Here is a 25,717-nt window from a genome sequence, read left to right as displayed (position 1 = left end):
ATGAAATTAAAAAAAGAATTCTTTGCAATTTTCTTAAACCGCAATAATTTATTCTACCAACAAACGCTTTTCAAACGTCACATTAAGGCCCATTACGTTAGGGTTTCCAAATAAATATTTATTGCCGCTTTTATTCCACGTTTAATTTACTCTAAACACATTTCAGACTAGAACGAGTATAAATTGAACTTATCGAAAACGAAATCCGATGACGCATTCTTGCTACCAGCTTACTTCATACTAATATTATAAATTCTATGCTATAAAATAAAAGAGTTCCTACAGGATTTTTATAAAATCTTAATTCACGCGGACGTCACTGTTTCTAGACGACAGAGTAATTTAAATAATACTAACTGATGCCCGCGACTTTATCCGCGTGGATTTAGTTCTTTAAAACCGCGTGGGATAAAATAGCCTATGTCACTCTCCAGGTATATGCATGCAAAAAATCACAGCGATCCGTTGCTCCGTTGCAACGTGATTGAAGGACAAACCAACATACCGACACACAAACACTTTCGCATTAATAATGTGGGAAGTGATACAGCTAGCGAGCATAATAAAATTCATGGTTTGTATACAACAATTTATAGGTACGACTTTGAACAAACGAATCTTATGGGCAACTTTAAGACCATACCTGAGACGAAAGAAATTTATCGAGTAGGTATTGGAAGAAACTGTTGCCGTCGCGCTGCGCCCGATCGCATGAGTACCAAACGAGTTATCAATGTGTGAACGAGTAGTGTGTTTGTGTGCCGGCCGCCCGCTTCCCACGCTCACCCTCGCCCCTCCCAACCCGCGCCTCCGCCGATCGCTTGCTTTGCTTTTAGTCGGATGTGGATGTCGACGACTGCAGCTTGCGTTACTCTAATACCTAAACTTACCTACCCGCTCTTATTATTGATTTGGCTATTGTTAACGGACTCGAATCTTTGCTTCACTGTTTTGACTCGGCTTGAATATCGGATTTTGTGTAATTGTTTCATCGACTGAAGAAAAATCGTAGGCAAGTATAATTTTGTTACCTACTTATATTTTATAAGTAACTATTTCATTTATTTTATGATATTATCTATACTTTTACTACTAATACTATAATACTATATACTATACAGTGTGTTTTTTTTAACTTGGACAGTATGGGGAAATCTGAAACCATAGAAGATACAAAGAAATCGTCTTAGAAACCATTTGCTCTCTTTTTAACCCCCGACCCAAAAAGAGGGGTGTTATAAGTTTGACGTGTGTATCTGTGTGTCTGTGTATCTGTGTGTCTGTGTATCTGTGTATCTGTCTGTGGCATCGTAGCGCCTAAACGAATGAACCGATTTTAATTTACTTTTTTTTGTTTGAAAGGTGGCTTGATCGAGAGTGTTCTTAGCTATAATCCAAAAAAATTGGTTCAGCCGTTTAAAAGTTATCAGCTATTTTCTAGTTTTCTTGTAGAAAAGAAGGTTAGATAACCCTTAGGTTCATAATATTCAAGTGTCAATTGACAAATGTCAAGCTGTCAAGATGGACGTTGCCTAGATCAAGGATATACATAATTATTTATTTGAAAATGATTTGTCGGGGGTGTTGAAAATTTTTAATTTACACTTGTTATGAAAACAATTTTGGTGGAATCAATTTTTTGGTCAAGCGTGAGTTGTCCAAAAACCACAAACACTAAAAAGTAAAAAATAATTTTTGTTTAGCTACACGTGTAATGTACCTAGGTATGAAGTCGAGCGAGCATAACAAAATTAGAAATCCAAGAGTGAAGCTCGCCCTCCTTCATACCTAGTGTTAACAATTAAACTCTCAGATAGTAAAATCAACCCGTATAATGCAATGTAAATCGGTCGGAGCGCAAACAGCAACTGAAGCTTGTCGTTCCACGCCACGTCCTCGCCCTAGCGCCATCTTTTTCGTCTCGATGGAGGGGGCTCTGACGTCACGACCACAGCATAACCACCAACACCAAGCAACACAGAACGTGAGAACGAGGTGTTGCCAACACGGCCATGCTGCATGGTGCCCGCCCCGGGCACCCCACGAGTCGGGATAAAATTACTGCAAAATAAACAACCGTTAACACCTGATTCACATTACCTACTTGTAAGGATCCTTCCTAACTTCCTAAGGAATATTGCCCATTCATTGTCACTTATCACTTCACAATCATACGACAGCTCGCAACTTAACAAGACACCTCCACTATGTACTCGTAAGATCCAGGAATATTGTCCATTCGTTATCACTCATCACAACAACAGCTTTCAATTTAAAGAACAAAACAACCGCATCTAAAGGGACTTTGCCACACTTAGGGGACCAGATTTGTCGTAGTTGAAAACCAACTGCACTTAAAGAGCGTTTCGCTCACTTAAATGCAGCAAGTTGGTCAAGACCACTTGCACTTAAAGAACATTTCGCTCACTTAAGCGTACCAAGTTGGTGAAGACCACTTGAAGATCACTTGCACTTAAAGAACATTTCGCTCACTTAAGTGTACCAAGTTCACCTTCAAGTTCCAAGCATCATAGAAGACCACTTGAAGACCACTTGCACTTAAAGAGCATTTCACTCACTTAAGCGTACCAAGTTCGCCATCAAGTTCTAAGCATTATAGAAGACCACTTGAAGACTACTTGCACTTAAAGAGCATTTCACTCACTTAAGCGTACCAAGTTCGCCATCAAGGTCAAGCATCGTAGAAGATCACTTGAAGACCACTTGCACTTAAAGAGCATTTCACTCACTTAAGCGTACCAAGTTCGCCTTCAAGTTTAAGCATCGTATTCCAATGTGATATTTTATATTCATGGTACAATATTCCCAATTATCTTTCGAATATTTTATCAAAGTTCAAGCTTCGTATCCCAGTGTGATATCTTATATCCATGGTGCAATATTCCAACTAATTAATCTTCCAAAATTTTATCACGGCTCGCTGTATCAATTATGTTGCTATACATACTTAATTTTAAATAGATTACTCAACATAATACACAAGGTAGCCTTGCCAACACGGTTTTTAATACTCCATGAATATTCTTTAAAGAAGCAATGCATTAGCACTCACGATTAAAATCAGATCATACCTCTTTACTAAATCTCAAAATTCTTTACTAAATTCTGAACACATACTCAATGCCATAGCATCGTGCACCCACACAGTGCTCCGACACTATTCATCCACGTATGCAATCACCACACTATCTTTATCTACCGCGCATCCACGCAAGGGATCACCGGTGCATACAATCATATTTGATCTCATCCATTTTATTTTAACTATCAATGATTTATTATTATAAACGGATCATTTGATTGTAAAGCTGGTGCTATCAAAGTTAACTTTAAATAATTATTATCATACTAAAACTATCACTTTTTAAACTAATCAATATCTTAACTGCAATTATATTAATGATTTCACTAGTTCACTGCATTATTAATTACGAGGGTTGGTCACCAAATATAATCTTATAACCCACAAACTATTTTAATTCATGAATTACTCTAGTATCAAACAATAATAATAATTGGTATTTCATATTCCATATATGCAAATATTAATTACGCTATCTCAAATAATTATTAGGTTAATTAAAAATGATAAACAGAGAGTCATGGATTATGAGCGACACCGATGCATGCCACTGCCAAAACCAAGACTTTCTTTTTAACTCATTCATCTGTCCATTCACGCAGGGAATTCATCTACTGCCACTGTATGCTATCGAATATTTCTATTCGCACAATATACTCTTACTGTCACTCTTTATTATTTTCGGCCTGTCCTGATTATAGCACAGAATTGCAGCTGAGAGCATAAAAATGTTGCATTTGTCTACCCTCTCAAGTTAATAATACCCACTTAGCTATCCGGACAAGAATATTTCTTTGTTCAACGCAAATGTGAAGCTTTTACCCAAATTTGTAATATTAGGTATTAACTACCAACATAAATCATAGTTATTTTTTTTTTTAAATATTATTCTAATTTGCATTATTAATGATATACTATGACTTTACAAACTAAATAAAGCTTCATTATCATACTATACACACCACAATCCGTAATTATTATTTGTTTTTGAAGCAGGTACACATCAAATGCAACAAATTTTTGAATTGAACAGACTACAGGCAATAGTTCTAACTCTGAAGAGAAATATTACTTTCATCGTTACTAGTCTGTCTGTGTCTATTTTATTAAAATATAATGTACAATCCTTTTACCTTCGTTCTAGTTCAATCTAATCGACTTGTACATGTATACAAAACGGTTCTCTGTTTGGATGGACAAAAAATAGCTAAAATGCTTTCAGAGGTCAATGTGTATACGAGTCTACTACTACTACATTACTTTTCTCGGGGATAAACCAAATCGGATCACTCTGTTACATTCCGTCCAAGCAAGTTATTACTCCCTAGTACCCAATAGGTACATACCTATAACGTAAAAATAAATTCGCTTAACGCAATTGAATCAAAAGGAATGTTAACACATTTTTTTTTTATTACCCTTTTGTAATTCTGCTAAAAACCCTTGTATCAACAAAAAAATTCAGCTTTATCTTTAAATAGAAACCTTACGTAAAATTATTCATCTTGTATGCCAAAAGTACGCCCTAATATTATAACGATCTAGTCAAACATCATATTGTAATGCATGGTAAATTATTTTGACGATTCAAAAGCATTTGTAAAAGTTTACTTGAATTATTATATCATATTCTATTCTAGTCTAGTCTATTCTATTCTATTGTATATTGAATAGTATATCGAAAAGGGGATGCCTATGTCGATGAGCACGCAGAATATAAAAAATAAAACTTAAACTTCATATGTAAATAATCTTTACTGTAATAATTTAAAGTTATTATCTATCTAATTAATTATTTACTTAGGTAGCACTAAGGTAAACCTGTACAGTACTTATTTAAAACTGCAACAAAGGCTCTTTTTTAAATATTTACTGATTTAAATAACCTGTATAGCAATAATAATAGATAAAACAAAAGAAACATTATTTAAACAATACTAAAAAAAATGGCTAATCCAAAAATGTTACTACAGTGTGCATGAACTATTGAATGAATATACCTCAATAATATGATAATACGATATAAGAAGATTGTAATAACTTTGTTAACCACTTTTTATTTGTAAGTACTTTTTTTTAAAGTCTGATTAGTTATAATAGGACATAATTTGAAAACTCCCATAATCTTTATTTATATGTGACCTTTTTATTTTATTTTTATTTAATGACCATATAATTAATTCATAATTTTTGCTATTCATATTTCATAAGAATTGTAATATTACCTTTGATTATTTACATATGTTTTACTTTGCAACGCCCCAACGGGGCTTCATGTTGTAATATTATGATATTTTTTTATTTATGATGTAAGACATGAATGCAAATAAAGAAAGAATAAAGAATTACCTCTATAAAGATACGAAAATTCTAAATATAAGTCACTCGTATGCGCTCCAAACTTGTATTCCTATCAGGAAAATAATAACAGGATATATACACTCCCAATTATGCTTTAAAAGAAGAACAATTACGAAAACTTCCCTAAAAACTAGTATTATAAACGTATGGATGTTATTACTTACCCACACAATTATTCAATGTAGATAATATGAAGTACTAAAATGGATACTTGATATCATGTGCGTAAGTACCTACCATTGTAAATGTAAATAGCTGTAATTCCTGATATCTAAAAGACTGTTATGCTCTTTATTGATAAATAAATGTTTTTAAACTGAAATCCCTTTACTAACGATTTTGATATGCGCGGACAACTACTTCCGGTATCCATAAACGCCTCGTGACATGTATCAAAAATATACACTTTTTAACCCCATATATTATGTAAAATTTACTTACAATTAATATAATAACTTATTATTATAACATTAATATTGACATTTAATTAAGAGACATGTTACCATAGAAATTAATTCACTTTTTGGTCTCATCAGGATTATTTGTACGGATTATTCCTGATGAGTATTAAATATTTGCATGCTTATGAAGTAGAATATGAAGGTCGCTACTTAGTTATAATTTTGAACTCAACAACTGATATTCAGCAAATAAATAAATTTCATTTCATTTCAGTATACGAGTTCGGGATTGGTTATCATGATTTATATCTGAGCTAACATTTCACCTAAGACATTCTTCGATTACTTTTACCACTACCACTATAACATTTTAACTTGTTCGTCACGTATACTACCCACATGTTTAATATTTTTATTATAAAAACTTCTATGTAAATAACTAGCTCAATCGTCACACGTTTTTAAATTATTATCTTCTAAGGACGTATATTACTGATGCTACTATAATAATTGACCCACTATAATTTAAATAATATTTTGTTCGAAAAAAAGTTGAGACAAACGTGAATTTAACATTTAGTTCCAAAATAAAATTCGAACAAACTAAAAGTTAACCATTTTAAAAAACATATTCCTTTGAATTTGGAACTAAAAGACAATTTCGTTTACCGATCACTATTCCCACGAGGACCACTTATAGACTGTACGCAATATTAAATTGTGCCAGACTTTTAGCTGATACCTTCAACTTAGTTTAGTAACGAATTATCTCACCTGACTATACAAAAGTTTGAGAATACGATTTAGTAATTTAAACCATATTCACTTAATCTTTAATAATTATTCAAAGTACTCACAGTTTCGGTATCTTTACGAGATACCTTATTACGTTTCCATCGCGGCCGACGGTGTCCTGGCACTTGAAGACCTCTAGGTGGAAAAGTACGTTTGCGTTTCGACCGATTTTTCCTCAAAGCGTAAGTTACTACACACTTCTGATGTTAACAATTAAACTCTCAGATAGTAAAATCAACCCGTATAATGCAATGTAAATCGGTCGGAGCGCAAACAGCAACTGAAGCTTGTCGTTCCACGCCACGTCCTCGCCCTAGCGCCATCTTTTTCGTCTCGATGGAGGGGGCTCTGACGTCACGACCACAGCATAACCACCAACACCAAGCAACACAGAACGTGAGAACGAGGTGTTGCCAACACTAGGTAGTAGGTACATTACACGTGTAGCTAAAACAAAAATTATTTTTAACTTTTTAGTGTGTGTGATTTTTGAAGTCGGTTTTATTTTTCTTTTGATTTTTTTTTATTTCACAACTTTTAGTGGCCCCACTGTACTATAATATGCTATGCCCAGTTAAAGCCTACTGTTTACTAAGCTATTACACTGATCGCGAGCAATTTGCTCTTATCCATTGAGGAGTTCTGTTCTCCATCTCCGAAGAAATTCATCAGATCTTCACCAAATTCATATGGGACCACCTGCACAGTATACCCTTTCAAACAAAAAAAAATTTCCCAATCGGTCTAAGGGTCTTTGAGTAATCGGGGAACATACATTAAAAAACAAGATTCCGACGAATTGAGAACCTCCTCCTTTTTTGGAAGTCGGTTAAAAATAAATGATTGCAATCGCGATATAAAGTATCTCAACCCTGCTTCAACAATAAAAAATAATACTTACAATCACACGATAATAAATAAAAATAATCATTGTATCGTGTAAGTATCGACATCGGTGTACATCACTAGAGTATCGATAAAAATATGATCAAGTGCCACTTCCCTATTAGTGTACGTGTAAGCTTTACCCTCCCTCACCTCCAACCTGCCCCCGTAAACTGCGAAAGGGACAACTGCAGCTCAGGCTGATTTTACCTACCAAAAACCTCGACCAAAAGACGTTTCGTATTTTGCTGTTTCCTTCTTCAAAACTGGACAGATCTCGATGGTTCTTATACCAAAATTTAGAGGAAAAGTATATCTTTGCTCCTATGTTTTGCTTTTTTGTTAAAAACTTATCAAATTTGTATAACAGTCGTCTGAACCTGACGGTTGAAACTGGCGATTTTTTCGGGTTTTCGGATTGTCATATTTATTTTCGTGATTATGTTTTGGAAAAAAGGAAAACATACAGGCACGCATTAATGAGACCTAGATTTTTGTGAAAAAAATCATTGCTCTAGAGACATTATCCACGAAGGAAACAGGAGAATACGTTTGTATGGAGAAAAGCCACTCACGCTTGCTCTTAACGTTATGTTACGTTACGTTCGATTACGTAACGTAACGTAATCAAAATTCGAAGACTATCTAAGTTTTTTAAAATGTACAATCTCGTACTAGGGGTAATACGGGGTTCGTGTCAGCTTCCATTTTAAATATTAAAGTTTTGTAAAAGCCTTTTGAAAGTAACGATCTTCCGAACCGGCACAGACGTGGTAGCCTAATATCATTGGAGTCTAGATACAAGAGCCTACATGAAATAAATATTTTTGAATTTAGAATACCTTCTGTATGAGTAGTCTGCATCGGTTTTAGAATCGCCCCCGTAGTATGTTTATTCTGAGGTAGTCCTTCTTAAAATCAGTAAAAGACTTTTGAAAGTAAGGATCTTCTCGGTAGAAGCTACCTTCCGATTAATGATGACGATTCTTTTAAAACTTTGTAAAAGTCTTTTGAAATTACCTAATGATCTTCCCAGTGGAATCTGCCTTCCGAAGTAGTCTTAATATCATTGGAGTCAAGCATAGACCTATGGTTGTAATGTAACATAAAACTGGTGATAGAATCACATTCAATAAAATCAGATTTTTTTTTTCTCTCTCTCTTCTGGCTTTACAAAGATTAGCCAATGTTAAGTTTGTAGTTATTTGTAACAAGTTAGTTAAAATATACAAGTATGGACCCCGTCTATGCCGGCGCTCGCCAACATAAGCACGGCACCCCTTTAGAGCGCTTTCCAGCCAGTTTTAACAAAAAAAACACTCCAAAAAGGCAGAGCACGCCCGCCAGCTAACACCAACACAGACGAAGTCCAATCAGATATTTACATTTGATAAAATTAATTTACAGTAGGTAGGTAAATTTCGGCCGCGACCCATCTCGTTGGGAGACCGTGGTTAGAGACAAAACCGCAATTGAAAAACTACCTACTGTAATTAGTTGTAATACTGAATAATTTATCACGACCGCCTACGCGTAACAATTATTAAGTAATTTATTGATAGCAATTTTCTTTATGTTTTTATTATTACTAATATTATAAACGTGAATGTGTATTTTGATTGGTTTGTTGGTTTGTACTTCAATACGCCGCAAAGAAGCAATGGATCAACGTGGTTTTTTTTCTTGGATGTACCTACTCAAAGACCTGGAGAGTATATGTACTCCATACTATGTAGTACATAGTTTTTTGTCCTGGAATAATCAAGTTCTCACGGGATTTTAAAACCACGCGGACAAAGTTGGAGGCACGAGTTAGTAAAAAATAAAACTAAGTAAAACAATCCACAACATCCGTAGTTTAAAAACCGAAAATTCTTGTCGTAGTTCGTACCGAAACATGCGAAACACGAAACGTAAGTCCTTGAAAAGACGACCGGTTATGAAACAGCTGGAAAGCACTACGTCAACACTCTCCTTGACATTCTAGCTCGTACGGCTCCTAGAGAGCGCTTAAACAATGCCGATTTATGTAACAGTAATATTATATTATAATCACATATGGAGAAAACATGGACGCGACGCAGTACATTGATGGCTATAACTAGCTGATCGATTACGAAAATGCTGCATCAATCCTATAGTCCTAATTTTTGTGATTGGCTGAATTAGTGCTAGAGGATCGCTAGTTTTCAAAGCTTAGGTTATCTAAACTTTGGTGAAAATCAGTCCAGGGCACGGAAAAATCCGGTTACTCGTGCCAATATAAAGTTCTGTACGTTTCAAACGCATTCGGCTGATCTAAAATAAAACTTCAATTTTTGTGATTGGTTGAGTTTATGCTATTTTTCTGCAGCAGTACATTTCAGCCAATAGTGAAAGAGTGGCATAAAATCAGCGGCTATTTGCAATCGTCACACCTATAGCTGTCAAACACGGTAAGACTGGTCAATTCTGGAGTATCAATCATTATTACAGTCTCAATTGTTGTGATTGGCTGAAAGTATAGCATTTTTTACACAGCAGTGCATTTCAGTCAGTGGTGACAGAATATCAGCCAATCAAAGATGATTACGACAGTTACAGTGTGATGATCGCAATCACCTCTGATTTTATGACGCTCTCGTACTATTGGCTGAAATTCACTGCTTCAGAAAAATGGCTCAAACAGCCAATCCCAAAAATTGAGATTTTATTTTAGATCAGTCAAATGCGCTTGAAACGTAATGAATATTGGCGTTAAATATTGGCGTGAGTAACCGGATTATCCCGGGCCCTGGACTGCTTTGCACCAGAGGTTAGATAACCTAAACTTTGAAAAAGCGATTCTCTAACATAGCTTTCTTGAACTCTTGAAATCTTTGAACTTCCCTGGTTAAAAAACAGCCTTAAAGTTGACGTTGTTATCACTTATTATCACTTATATGACTACTGATAAAATAAAGAATTATTGTTGTTACACTCAATTGAAAATTAACTATTCACTTTTTAACTTGTAGTCTATTAAATCGGTTCAGAATGTACGTAGTACAGACTATAGTTCTTTAGGGAAAACAGTCACATTGCCCTTTTTGAGTGGTTTACAGATATACGTAACCTAACCTTTTGGGTTAAAATATGTTCTGTTTGCTGCAGGCTACACCAAAACTAAATAAATAGGTATTTATCTTTTTTTTTTTCTTTAATACCACTACAATATAATCTTTCTTTCTTTACATATTTATGGAGAAACACATACACGTACAACAAATTGTCTCTTTATTAATCAAGGAAGACTTAGTTGCGTCAATGGACAATTTCTTAGTACAAGAGTACAAGTAGGTATATAACATAATTTTTAAGTTTAAGGTTAGGGTAGGCACGAATTAGGCTAGATTGTGGTCCAATTAAGCTCATGGGCACTCCGTAATAAGAGAAAAAACACCAAATTAGTACTCAGACAGATGGCACTTACATCACAACCAGACTAGTTGTTCAGGCGCAATCCATTCACCGCATACATCACTCCCCAACACTGCACGTTAACACGTTTCGACAATTTGATGAGTTGTCGATAAGTTATCGATATGGGACGTCACTGCGTCACCGCGCTGAGGCGGGCTACGTGTGCACTGACGGCTGATAGGGACGTAACTGCGGGTGAAACGGTTCAAACCGCGCATGCGTCGCGAGTTACTTGCGTAGGGGATGGATTCGCATAATGGTCTTGTCAAACCTTTCTAGGTTTCCGAATTCCGATAGCGTGTTGAAGGGTCCCCCCCTTGCTTGACAGAATTCATGGGTGAACACCGTTGATGTACAAACCCCAAGATATTCAGTATGTAAAGACGCTATGGGTCTCTCTATTTTCAATATTTTTCCATTTTCTCATCTGTCTCAGTAGAGTTTATCCTATAGGTGGCCACCCACAATATTCAGATATTCCGTACCATACTCTATCTTGATTGGATATAGCTTCTCTCCGTGTATAAAGTGATGCCCACAACTTTGTCAAGCTATTGTTGCGTGTGATATGATACAAAGACCAACCAACAAAAACACTTTCGCAATAGATCTATGATTTTCTCATTTATTTATTTAGAGTTGTAGAGATTGACTTGCGTTTTTTAGTCCAAAAAAGATTTTGAAAAAAACATGTAAGTACTTCAATGTACAAGATAATAGGGAAACTTGTACAAGACACAACCTACAACACTGAAAAATAATATGAATGTAAAATGCAGTCAGTTTATATTCGATTAGGTAGGTACCTATATTTCTGAGAAATTGTGTATCTTTGGTGTTTTATATTAAAGGTAGTTGATAGCAATGCCGCAAATGCAATGCTTACATTATATAACGCTTTCCTTAGGTAATGTAATTTAGTGGGGTCAACGACTAGTTTATACTATCGGACTGTTTATTCGACTTCGAGTCGACTGGTAGGGAGCAATTCGTCGAATTAATTAGGTCGCCGGGTATTAAGACCTGGTCAGAAAGGACGCGTATCGGCGGCGTCAACTACAGTATGCACAGTTGCAATTCTTTGCAATAGGGTATTTTACTCTAATTTTTTTATTACTTTATTATAAACTAGGATAAAAATAATGACGTAAACTGAAAAAACTAATTAAATTGATCAAATAACAAAAAAGTTATAAGCATTTAAATATTTCAGATTAGACAGAGATAGCGATAATAGTATTATGACGGCACTGTGTGCGAATGCCATAGTAGCTTCCTGCGGTTTCATACAAATTTTCGTTTTGCGAGAAAGGGATAGAAGACCCTCCCACTCCAAAATTAAGATGCCTGTAACTTTGTAAATCTTTGTTGGATTTTAATATTTTTTTCAGCGTACGTCATTATTTTATCCTAGTTTATAATAAAGTAATAATATTTATCACATTCAAAAGTAGGAAAATACCCAATTGTGCAATGTAAGGTCTCCTGAGGATGCTCCGATGTCGGAACGAAACATATTGTGTCGTGTGTGTTCAGGTGGATGTGTGGTACTGCGTGGTGGTAGTTGGGGCTTGCTTGGTGGCTGGCTTTTCCTGCATGCTTAGCAGTGGAAGAACGGGTAGTGCATGTCGTACTGCATGCTGGGCCATACAGATTTGCTTTTTTAGCGGATTATAGAAAATTAAGATTCTGATTTTTGTATATCATGGACTTCCGCAAAGTAACGCCTGCTTCTATGCAATGTGTTTAGTTTGATTTGACATCCTGTCGTGCTTCTGCGTTACTCTTTACGCAATGCCTCCATGCATGCAATGATTCGGGTGCAGTGCATTAAGAGCCTAACTGGTCGCGTCTTGTACCCGGCTCAGTAATCGACGATCTTTTATCAATTCCGTCAACTCAGGGCTTTACAGCAAAATTCGAGAATATTGAGTGAACTATTACAATATGAATAACAAGACAGAGATATTCTAGAACCGAGAATCTGATATTTCGAGTCAAAGGACGATGCTCCGTAGTCTATCTTCCGGAAAGATGTCTTAAACAATGCAAGCCTTGGCTCATTTCTACATTACGAGTATATTATAAACTAGAAAACGATTTCTTTTTTGTCTAAAGGGAGTGCTGCGTGTGGGTCCATGTATTTCTATTTTTTATTGTCATAGCGGCGAGCAGATGGGTCATTAGTTTGTTTAGATTAAAACTCTCGGATAACCTTGCACATTAAACCTGGTGTTTTTTGTGTTGGTAATGAGAGGACATTCCAATAATTCGATAAAAATATTTAAATAATACCTGCTTTTCTGAGTGACGCCAATACCTGATATTAAGTGATTATCGCCGCTCATGAACATTAGCAACAACTCAAGAACCGCCAATGCTTTGCTGGCTTTTCAGAAAGTTGTAGATCCGCCTTTGAATAACCCTATGTTAAAATCTAGTGGGAACACCGCCGAAAGCGTGTTGGTTCCACAAATTGCAAACCTAACATATCGATTTATTTATAATGCGGATTGAATATTATTTTATTATTTTAAATAAGTATGCTCATACGCAAGACTTGGAGTTAAAAAAGAAAATTCCTTTCGTTCCCTTTTAATTTATTGCGCAAAGTAAACTCTAACTTCAAGAAACAACAGTGCATTAACAGTGGAAAGAGTTCCAGAAGATAGGAATCGATTCTTCCGGTCGAGCGCGCGGCCGGCATTCTTTTATATCGTGTATTGAGCTTAATGGACTGCCTGATCGCTGAATACAACTTTAAGAGGCAAACCTTCTTTGCTGGGAAAATGCTTAATCTTCTTACACAGCAACTTACAATGCTGATTCGTTTTGTATTAGATAGTTCTTTAGTAGTGACAAAGTTCGTTCAAAGGCAGGTAGGTATAGTGTAAATACCTATTTGCTTTAGAAATTAGTTAGAAAGGAGCTTAGTAAATCTCATGAACAAAACTTAGCCCTGTCAATTCCATATTAGTTGTTGATCGTGTGTTGAGCTTAATGCACTGAACCCTCATAGGATCACTTTGTTGTCTGTCTGTCTGTCTGTCCGTCCGTCGTGTCTATCAAGAAAACCTATAGGGTACTTCCCGTTGACCTATAATCATGAAATTTGGTAGGCAGGTAGCTCTTAGAGACATGTAAAGGAATAAATCCGAAAAATGTGTTTCAATTTTCAAAGTAAGATACCAAGTGATGAGGTACAATATTATGAAAGGGCTTTACCTGTACATTTTAAAACAGATTTTTAATTATTTTTATGCATAATAGTTTTTGATTTGTAGTGCAAAATGTCGAAAAAAATATCCGAGTACGGAACCCTCGGTGCGCGAGTCCGACTCGCACTTGGCCGGTTTTAACCAACTAACACCCCCTCGGTAGCCACCCCCAGTGCATGGTTGCTATTACTAGCGCTCCGGGATCTCTTAATATGAAGGCACCTTACTTAATATATATCTCGAAAACTGAACGAACCTAGTGCCTAGACTTCGCTGGGATGTATTTTCTAATTTGCACAGGAAATTTTCAAAATATTATAAATAGCCCTCTTTGTCACACTAATATTATAAAGGCGAAAGTTTGTATGTGTGTGTGTGTATGTTTGTTACTCCTTCACGCAATAACTACTGGACGGATTTGGCTGAAATTTAGAATGGAGATAGATTATACCCTGGATTAGCACATAGGCTACTTTTTATCCCGGAAAATCAAAGAGTTCCCACGGGATTTTTAAATAACCTTCATCCACGCGAACGAAGTCGCGGGCATCAGCTAGTTCCTTATATTATAAAAACAAAAGAAATTCACTTGGAGAGTGCTTGAGGAAAACATCCCTATAATTAGAGAGCTTCAAGTAGAACTCTTAATTTAAAAATTAATTTTCATATTTTAATTTGAGAGCCATTGTAGCTGACAGTGTGCATTGTGATCTCGACATAGCGTAGAGTAATCAGCATAACATATTAATTCTACTTATCGGAATTACGTACTTTTTTATAGACTTTACAGCAGTTTTAATACTTAATTGCAATCCAAGTTTTTAAGAAATTGGCTACTATTATCATACACTTGCGAAAATTAAAAGAAAAAACTGACTAGAGCATTTAAACTGATATTGCAACCCCGAAATACAAACGTCCAATGATTTAGAGCCCAAGTGTTCCAAAATAATCCTAGATATTTTTTGAAAAAAATCAATCAATTAAGAAATATTATGTAGTTAGTTAGGTTTTCGAAGTATCTAAGGATATAGGGAGGTATGTTTTTATTATGTTGTAAGTTCAATAGTAGGTATACACCAATTCACAACCAGCGGTGAACATAGCCAACCTCAGACGTGTCAAAATATTTCAAAAGCTTTACTCAAATCTTAATAAAAAAGTGGTCATGTATTATAATTTCTAATTTGACTTTACAATTCACATTAAGGGCCTGCCGACATTATTCCTTTGAAAGTATTGTTATTCAACACCTATCTAGTCCTACAAATGACATCACAAAATTTTCAAAAAAATATGTACAATAGTTTGGTTAATGGTCTTTAGTTATTTAGAGTTATTTATTTAAATAATCGTTTATTACGATAAATACACGAATCTGATACAATAGTAGCTTCATTTAAGATCGTGTATCAACTTCTTTACCTGTGCAACCACGAAAGTAAATCTTACATTTAATAATAGGGAATATATATATGATACACTTTCGAAACGTATTTTATTCTATTTCGACATTCTTTATGAAAAATTCACATTTGGGTCAAATAATCCTAGTCTGCCCTGCGCGGGAGACGCGACGCATACGGCAGGCGCCCTTCAGACGTGGTGGATGTGCGCAATTTTTCCCGCCAATCGCTCTCGATTTACGAAAAATATTTTTTGTGTGATCTTATTGTAGCGAAATTATTATTTATAAATTATTGAATAAGGATGATTTGTTTTAGTTTTAAGAAACTTTTATCATCCATTTAGTGAACTCCATAGTAAATAGGTACTTAGAAGTGTTTTTTAGTTATTTCGTTGTTTTAAATTGTGTTAGGTAGGTACGAAGGTATCATAGTCAAATATCAGGATGCCGAAAATATCTCGACTAAAACGATCCCAACTACAAAAGATTGAAAGCATGAAAATCGCGTAAGTACCTACTTATCTTCCCATAATATACCTATTATTACATAAAAATATTGTGCGGCACACTATTTTTTGGCCCGATCCCTGGAATTGAATCCGAAACCTCGTCACCCATAGTGGAACATTGAAACTCCTGACTAACTAGGTACTACTACTTACTATAAACGGCCTCGCCCCCGGCTTCGTACCTACGGCTTTTTTGAAAATAAATAAGTACAGCCTATGTCACTCAGGAATAATGGTAGCTTTCTACTGATGAAAGAATTTTCAAAATTGGATCAGTAGTTCCAGAGATTACTTCATACAAACTTTACTTCTTTATAATATGAATGAATAAACACACACCATTCCTTGTTGCGTCATTCATGTAAGCAGCTGGGCAAAATACTGTAAGTAGGTAAGTACTAAGTACCTACCTACCTACCGACACAGATTACAATAGTGGTCAAAACTTATTTATAAGTAGGTAGAGGTACCTATAATAGCACCCCATAGTACGCGACAGGTTGACATGGCAATCGGATAATGAGCCGCACATCACCCGCGCTATCCCGCACCGGGTTAGCGCGAGGGCTGTGCGGGTGAGTGGGACGTCCCCATCCCGATTGCCATGTCGACCTGTCGCGTACTATATATAATTATAATTAGATTATTATAATTAGATGCTAGTTATAATTACCTACCTCGACCTATCGCCGACTAAAGTTCGCGATAGGTCGAGATGGCAATTGGAATATGAGGCGGGGGGACGCCCCGCACACCTGCGCTCGCCCGCACCGCTCGCTAGCACGGGGACTGTGCGGGTGTGCGGGGTGTCTCCACCCCGATTGCCATCTCGATTTGTCGTGTACGATATACCTTCATAATATTGCAAATTGTACGATAGGTACATAGGTAGGTTACTAACAACAGATTCTTTGTTTACTTTTATTATTTTAGTTGTAGTTTACTCACGCCCCGAGGGTTCAGTACTCAGGTATTTTTTCGAAATTTTACACGATAAATCAAAAACTATTGTGCATAAAAATATATACGTAGTAAAGCCCTTTCACAATATTATGATACCCCACTTGTTATAAATAGTTACCTTTGAAATTTGAAAATACTAATTATTTCTTGATGGCATAAATTTTTAGGGTTACGTACCTCAAAAGGAAAAACGGAACCCTTTTTTTGACCTATCTCATAGCCAGCGTTTGCAAATCTAAGCATACGTAGGGACTGACAGACGCGACTTTGTTTTATACTATGTAGTCATGACGCAGAGTTTTCGCGGCAGCTTATGAAAGTGGCAGAGGCGGCAAATAAATAAAAAAGACAGAATACCTTGAGCGTTTTTTACCCGACTATGGCAAAGCCGAAAGGAAGGGTTATGATTTTAGCAGTGTATGTATGTATGTATGTATGTATGTATGTATGTATGTATGTATGTATGTATGTATGTATGTATGTATGTTTGTATCCAGATTCTGTGTGTTCCACCGTAGCGCCTAAACTATTGGGCCGATTTTGATGAATGAGGTGTCAATCGATTCGTTGTAAAGGCCCGGGTGGCATAGGCTATATTTCATACGAAAAAAATCGGCCAGATGGATGTATTGAATCTTACTCAAGACGATGCACTAAGCACCTATCTTGTTTCTTTCTTTTTAGTTTATTTTACTTGTACCAAGTCGAGTTCAAGTTGTCTCATTTTTCCGTAGTCGGGTTATAGTTTTTTCAACTTTTATTTAAAGCAAAACTTCTTTACCGGTTTCAGAAATAGTTAGTACTTAGTATATAGTAAATAGTATTATGTCGAAATATATAGCCCTACTTATTAAGGCAAATTTTAGGGAAACCTGTAAATACATTACATAGTTTTGATTAATATTATCCCCGACTCGCACTTGACCGGTTTTTTTCTTATTGGATCTATCTATACATCTTTGGTGATTTTGTAATTTAATCGATATATTTATTACCTACCTACTTGCAAACAAACGAGGAGTTATTTCACGAGGCGTGAAGAAGCCAGGAAAGTTTTGTTTCAGTTTGTTAGCTTTTCAAAATTTATTTCTCAAGAATTATCTATATCTATACTAATAAATAAAATTGGAGTGTCTGTCTGTAATTTCGAAATAACTACCTCATATTAAGCTCATATGGTTATTTGAACGATACCATAACTGAATCACACGTTTTTAAAATTTTTGTCTGTCTGTCTGTCTGTCTGTCTGTCTGTCTGTCTGTCTGTTTGAAAAGGCTTTGGAACGGCTGAACCGATTTTGACGGGACTTTCACAGGCAAGTAGAGGATTGACCAGGGCGTAAAATAGACTACTTTTTTAACCGACTTTCAAAAAGGGAGTTGTGTTTTTCTACCTATGTACACCGAAATCTCCGAGATTTCTGAACCGATTTGCGTCATTTCTTTTTTAATCGATAGAGGAACTTTGCGACATTGTTTCATAAAAAATTTGGAGTCCAACTCCTCAATCCTGATGCTGCAGGGGATCTGACCAATCCACGCGGGCGAAGCTGCGGGCATCAGCTAGTTTTAAAATAAAAGTAATGAAACAGATATTTGACCCATTCGACGTCACACGATCTCTTCCGGGCAGCCATCTTCAATCAATTTGTACAAATACGGCTGCATGACGGTTTTTAAATAAATAAATAAATAAAAATATTTTATTTCAGACAGTAATTATATGTCCATAATTAATTCTACACAAATTAAATTACGTAAATTAAAAGTAATATTAAAATGTAATAATTAAAGTTTAAATTATAAAAAAAAAAAAATTATAATAATTTTTAAGCCAGTCTCGTTCCGACTCGAGACTGAATGACTATTAAACGCTTTTGTGTTAAGGTCGCCATTTTGATTAAGTGATTGCAAAATCAAGTGCATTCTGATCAAATTAATATTGCAGTTAGGTTATTTAAAAGATCAAAACTCTTGATAAGCTTCTACGCGAACATTTTAATAACTTATAAAATTATCTAAATTATTGTTGCCCTTAGGGCTTTCACATCTAAATTGACTTCTGAATTCTTTTAAGTGTAGGTATTTTGTAAATTTATTCATAACTCACAATCTGCACTCTCACGGCACTGTGGTCAAAGTTATGAGTGAAATTTAAAAATAAAATAAAAATATCTAAATCACTGATTAATTTTTTGAATCAGATTTAATTTTCAGTAACAAGTTTAATAATTTTCTGTGTTAAAATAAACTGATGAAAATCACTAATACTGCCTCACTTTTATAATACCAAACATATTCTATTTTCATATATTTTATTCATTCATAAATTTAATATAAAAAATATATACTTTTTATTACCCCTACAAAACCATTTTTATTTCTCACCAACAATCCTTGTGTATAAATTCAATTAATCCAGTTTGTTAACATGATCTTATTTATATACCTATTGCATTTAAGTGGGAGGTCCTGGGTTCGATATCAAGCCCCCGATCGAGTCAGTATTTTACAATTTCCAAATTGGCTCAGGTCTGAACTCTGAACGGGTAGGACACTGGTTTACATATTATTATCCTTTACCCTTTTTAGGGTTGCGGACCTTAAAAGGAAAAACGGAACCCTTATAGGATCTCTTTGTTGTCTGTCTGTCCATCTGTCCGTCTGTCCGTCTGTCCGTCGTGTCTGTCAAGAAACCTATAGGGTACTTCCCGTTGACCTAGAGACATGAAACTTGGCAGGTAGGTAGGTCTTATAGCACAAGTACAGGAATAAATCTGAAAACCCCGAATTTGGTTACATCGTTTGAAAAAAAATTAAATGTGCTTTGATTTTCAAATTAAGGTAACTATACCAAGTGGGGTATCATATGAAAGGGCTTTACCTGTACATTATGTAAGGTTATTTTTAAAAATTGATTTGAGTTGTCAAAAATAATATAAAATTATTAATTTATCTAATGCAGGTAGTTTGATAAAATCGATATTTCGCTCATTCGATGTCATGCAATCTGTTGCTAGGAGGCCAACAAGATTGAACTTGCATAAATACGGGTGTTTCGAAGGTTTTAGTTTAGTCTCCTTCTGAGATTCGGAGCGATATCGCATATTTTCGGTACTTGGATTGTGAACTGAATAATTAGATGTTGTGATAGCAATCACGCTCTAATTAAATTATTTATTTTTGCATTAGTTTGTTTAGATTAAAACTCTCGGATAACCTTACACATTAAACTTGTGTTTTTTTGTGTTGGTTTTGAAGAGGACATTCCAATAATTCGATAAAAATATTTAAATAATACCTGTTTTTCTGAGTGACGCCAATAATTCAGAAGCGGGACGTGTCTCACGTTGTCTTAATTTCGCTTTGGTATCTTTTTGTAAACAACCCACATTTTATTAAAATTTTCATTGAGTTTGATTTGGTGATTAAAATTTTTAGTTTTTTTTTAATAATTTAGTCTTTTGTGAAGTGGAAAGTAATTTGCAATAAGTGGTTCAGATTTTGTATACATCGAATGAGAAGTTAGTCTTTTGGATTTATTGTTGACTGGATATTAAAACTGAGAGTTCGGCAGTTCAAGGGTAGGTTTTAATGATTTGACGGAGGGCAGGATAGCCCACGATTTTCATTTGACTATGGGCAAGGAAGCCCGCGACTGACATGACAAGATTGATTAGAAACACGAGGACGTGTTAAATTCAGGACGGCCGAACTGTAAGGTTATTTTTAAAAATTGATTTGAGTTGTCAAAAATAATATAAAATTATTAATTTATCTAATGCAGGTAGTTTGATAAAATCGATATTTCGCTCATTCGATGTCATGCAATCTGTTGCTAGGAGGCCAACAAGATTGAACTTGCATAAATACGGGTGTTTCGAAGGTTTTAGTTTAGTCTCCTTCTGAGATTCGGAGCGATATCGCATATTTTCGGTATTTGGATTGTGAACTGAATAATTAGATGTTGTGATAGCAATCACGCTCTAATTAAATTATTTATTTTGGCATTAGTTTGTTTAGATTAAAACTCTCGGATAACCTTACACATTAAACTTGTGTTTTTTTGTGTTGGTTTTGAAGAGGACATTCCAATAATTCGATAAAAATATTTAAATAATACCTGTTTTTCTGAGTGACGCCAATAATTATAAAACATATTTTTATGAATAACAGTTTTTGATATATCGTGCAAAATGTTGGAATAAATACCCGAGTACGGAACCCTAAGTGCGTGAGTCTGACTCACACTTGGCCGGTTTTTTCAAATATCAATTGACGGATAAAACTTAAATGGCAAGCACTTTCTTAAATTTTATGCATTATAGCACGATTCAATATTGACTCTGAATGTAGTCTTAGTAAAGTCAAAGTACGCTTCACATCGTCACTTACTACCTACTGCTATTTACCAGGTGAGATAGCAAACAAGTGCTAATTTATAATTGAATAAAAAATATTAATTCAGGTCTTTTACGATATCAACACACATTAAATTTTCTCCATTGCCGCTTCTAACACGCTTTTGCTCTATGGAAAAAAAACCAACCGAGTGCGAGTCAGACTCGCGCACCGAGGGTCCCGTATTCGGGTATTTTTTTCAATTTTGCATAATAAATCAATCACTATTATGCATAATAAAAAAAAACCCCCACCAATACTAAAAAATAAAAAATAATTTAATTTTTATCGAACATATTAGAGTAAAATGTAGTTCTATAGTATCATTTTTTGGATGGTAAATTAAATTGCTTTTACTATTTAGTGTTGGTGGTTTTTAAGTTTTTTATCTATTTTTAGGGTTAAGAAAAAACGGAACCCATAAAGGATCACTTTGTTGTCTATCTGTCCGTCCGTCCGTCGTGTCTGTCAAAAAAACCTATGGGGTACTTCCTGTCGACCTAGAATCATGAAATTTGGAATTTTGAATGAATATTTTTTTTGTGATGTAACCTCAAATTCAAGGTTTTCGGATTTATTCCTTTATACTTGTACTATAAGACCTACCTACCAGCCCAATTTCATGATTTTAGATCTACGGGAAGTACCCTATGGATTTTCTTGACAGACACGACAAACGGACACACAAACAGATAGACAGACGGTCAGACAACAAAGTGTTCCCAGAAGGGTTCCGTTTTTCCTTTTGAGGCACGGAACCCTAAAAAGCTAAGCGCATCGGTGCTATGTCGTTTCTTTTTTCGCCAATGTTGAGGTTGTTAACTTGGTTGACCTGTAGCCGTAGTACAGTTTACCGCCACTAGATGGCGGTAAAAATTAAAGTAAATTAATGTCGAGGTGTAGAGGGGCGAGAGGGAACCAAATGCTCGAGGCCATTCGAAACTTGGAGCGTCTTAAAGGCCTTATTTTCATTCACCACCCGTGAGCGGATTATTCCACTGCTAGTATCACACTGTGACAGCCACGTTCAGATTTTAATTTTCGGAATGTCTTTTGTCTAGAGATTTTCGCAAGCTACTATCATAATGAACTGCAAGAGTAGTTTTCAAAGCAGATTTACATTTTGCGGACCAGAAATAAATTTTCCCATCTCTGGGTACCTATTCAAAAGGTGATTTAATCAGAAGTAACTGGTAAGTCATTGGTTTTAATAAAACCAGAATTCGACCATATACCTACATTGTTTTTGATAAATCTTATCTATAAAAAACATTGTGACATTTTATTATAAAAATAATTTGAATTATTGGATTGACGTATAATGTATATTACCAAGAATAAATGATTATGACTAACATGTCAAATTGAGGTATGTAGTACCAAATAATGCCATAGATTCTTTTGTTGTCTCTGCTACTTAACAAACATTCAAACGATCCTTCGAGTTCACAGTTTACGAGTTCATTTCCGCAATCATCTGTTTGCAGGGTTGTTACATTGGAGCTTTAAACAAATTCTTTAAGTCCTCATACGGGTTTCACGCTACGAGACTCATTACATATTTTTTACGTACATCTACACATTGGACCTAACCTCAGTTTACTGGTATGTTACGAACATTATCTAGCACCTTGTATAAAAATATGACATTCTGAGAGAAAAGCCGTTCTCATTAGTGGACCGGCGGGTCACAATGATGATGATGATTATGGCTATTCAACTACCCTATTTTCCCAGACAAAACGACATCTAAGTTGATCCACTGTTATATTACACTGTGGCAGTGACATCCAGCTTTTAATTTTCGAAATGTCTTTTGTCTAGGTTTCCAAGCTACTATTACTATCGTAATGAACCAGGAGTAGGTCGTCGCTGTGAAACGGAGTGCCCAGTATAAAAACGCAGTATAAAAGGTCCTCAGGTTTTTTATTTTACTGAAGGTAATAGAACAATTGCATTTGGCTCGCAGACAGACTGTCATTAAGGATTCACGAACAAACAAAGAGTTTGTTGCATTGTTAATTTGTTAAAAAAACCGAATAAACTGTGGCGGTCATTGTTATGTATTTTGTTGTGTTCCTTGTTCTTAGCTCTTATAATCGTAGGTTGAGCAGTAGTTAGGGCCTGAGCTGCCTTAGGCTAAGCAGATGCCTATTCAGTTCCTACACCTATTACTAATACTTCATTTGTCATATAATTTACTATAACCACATGCTGCATTTTGCACCATACAGATTCGTCTATTTCAGCGGATTACTTTTGGTTCCTTGTATTAAATAAACAACTGATGCCCGCGACTTCGTTCGCGCGGATGTAGGTTTTTTAAAAATCCCGTGGGAACTCTTTGATTTCCCGGGATTGAAAGTAGCCTATGTGCCAATCCAGGGTATAATCTATCTCCATTCTAAACAGCCCAATCCATCCAATAGTTTTTACGTGAAAAAGTAACAAATATACACACACACACACACACACACACACACACACACACACACAAACTTTCGCCTTTACAATATTAGTGTGAAGTGTGATGGAAAGACGCCTGCTTCTATACAATACGACCGTTTCCTTTATACATAGATAGCTTGATCTCTCAGTAGTAGGCACCGTCAAAGAATAAGGTTTTTAAAAAAAAATTGTGAGCAAACGAGCAGGCGGCTCACCTGATGTTAAGTGATTACCGCCGCCCATGAACATTTGCAGCACCAAAGGTCCCGTTGATGCGTCGCCAACCTTTTAGGAATTTGTTGGTCCGCCCTTTGAATAACCCCATGTTGTAATCTCGTTGTAATCTATGGAGGTCAATTGAAATGTACTTGTAGTTTAACCTGATTTCGGCTGGTAGTACCGCGCGCAAAAGTTAGTGTATAATAAAATAAGGAGAGAGCTTTCGTGCAAAAGTAAATGCTTTTAGTGCGATCGGTTCAACGGCCGCAGGTTGCATGTTCGCTTAGAAACTCGTTTCGGAGCTAATTTCGTTCCTGCCGAACATTCTGATCGGTAATTAAGACTGTGGTCGCGAAACTTGATTTGAAGAGGTTAAGAATCGATCAAGCGCGAGGCGGATCGCACACGACGGGTTCCGTACCATCATCGTACAAGAAATCATAATCAACCCATTGCCGGCCCACTACTGAGAACGGGTCTCTTCTCAGAGTGAAAGGGTTTAGGCCATAGTCTGCCACGCCAGCCCAGTACGGATTGACCGACTTCACACACCTTTGAGTACATGGAGAACTCTCAGGCATGCAGGTTTCCTCACAATGGTTTCCTTCGCTGTTAAAGCAAATGATATTAATTAGCAGAAAACGCACTGTATAACAAAAAAAAGTTAAAAATTATTTAGTAACAAATTAGTAGGTAAGTAGGTATATTCAACTTCATCATTGCTTATTTAACTTAGAGCTTAAACTATAAAGTAAGCATAATGGACACAGAACTGTAAGTATACATCATGTGCATAAGGTTGGTAGTTGGTACCTTGCACTCTTTACAGACTTTTCTTTAGTTATTCTGAAAACTGTCTAGACTCACCTTAGGACTTACCGCTAATAACAAAGAATAATATTTTATCGTACAACTAATCCCAACGAAAGCAGGTTGTTTTTAATATGAAAAACTTTTATTTTAAGGCTCCCGGTGTTCCGAGGCATACGGTTGCCAGGCAACAGGGCTCGGTTTCATAAAAACTCCTTTCCTTTTGTCCTCCAGTCGCATCCTTTGTCTGTCGCTTCGAAAGGACAATGAACACGTTTTCAACTTTTAATATTAATAAGTAATTCTTCTCCATCCATAATAATGTCTGCTTGTCTGGCCGCTGGCCGATCGGTCTTTTTCTTAAACCATCCACATACCTATAGTACGACGCACAGGTTGAGATGGCAATCGCGGTAAAAGGCGGTGGGACGCGCCGTATACCTGCTCGTCACCCGCGCTCACCCGCAGCGGGTTAGCGGGGGAGCTGTGCGGGTGTGCGGAGCGTCCCCACCCCAGTTGCCATCTCAACCTGTCGCGCACTATTCATCCGATTCTAACACACGTCTGTGTCGAACCGACTATGTATATAGCAATTAGCTACTATAGTGAACCGGTGACGTCATAATCTCCCTTTGATGTCCCACGCGAAGGCGTAATCGGCCGTAAACTCGCGCCGAGCACAGGCGGAGTGTGTAACTACTTTAATTATGCATCCCTTTACTAGGCAATAATACACAACGCAAAACTGGGGGAAT

The 25,717-nt window shown here is 36.0% G+C and overlaps 1 protein-coding gene and 1 long non-coding RNA gene across 6 annotated transcripts in view; one reads left to right on the top strand and one right to left on the bottom strand.

Moving 5' to 3' along the window:
• LOC123876409 (protein lin-10-like) overlaps positions 1–25,717 on the bottom strand; it is a 173,326-nt gene that overhangs the window by 89,821 nt on the left and 57,788 nt on the right. The window contains exon 1 of one of the 5 annotated variants that reach the window (XM_045922659.1): positions 10,997–11,157. The exons of the other annotated variants lie outside the window; for them this stretch is intronic. The gene's annotated coding sequence lies outside the window, so the exon portion shown is untranslated. Of the gene's footprint in view, positions 1–10,996; positions 11,158–25,717 lie in introns of those variants that run through there. 5 annotated transcript variants of the gene reach the window in all.
• Positions 12,096–25,441, top strand: LOC123876535. The gene is made up of 3 exons (XR_006798374.1): positions 12,096–12,454; positions 14,758–14,760; positions 25,431–25,441. It is a non-coding gene; the product is annotated as an uncharacterized LOC123876535 (long non-coding RNA).

This window comes from Maniola jurtina, chromosome 2 (genome assembly GCF_905333055.1).
Source record: "Maniola jurtina chromosome 2, ilManJurt1.1, whole genome shotgun sequence".
NCBI lineage: Eukaryota > Metazoa > Arthropoda > Insecta > Lepidoptera > Nymphalidae > Maniola > Maniola jurtina.
The sequence above is the reverse complement of the archived record's forward strand: the minus strand, read 5'-3'. Positions and strand labels throughout refer to the sequence as shown.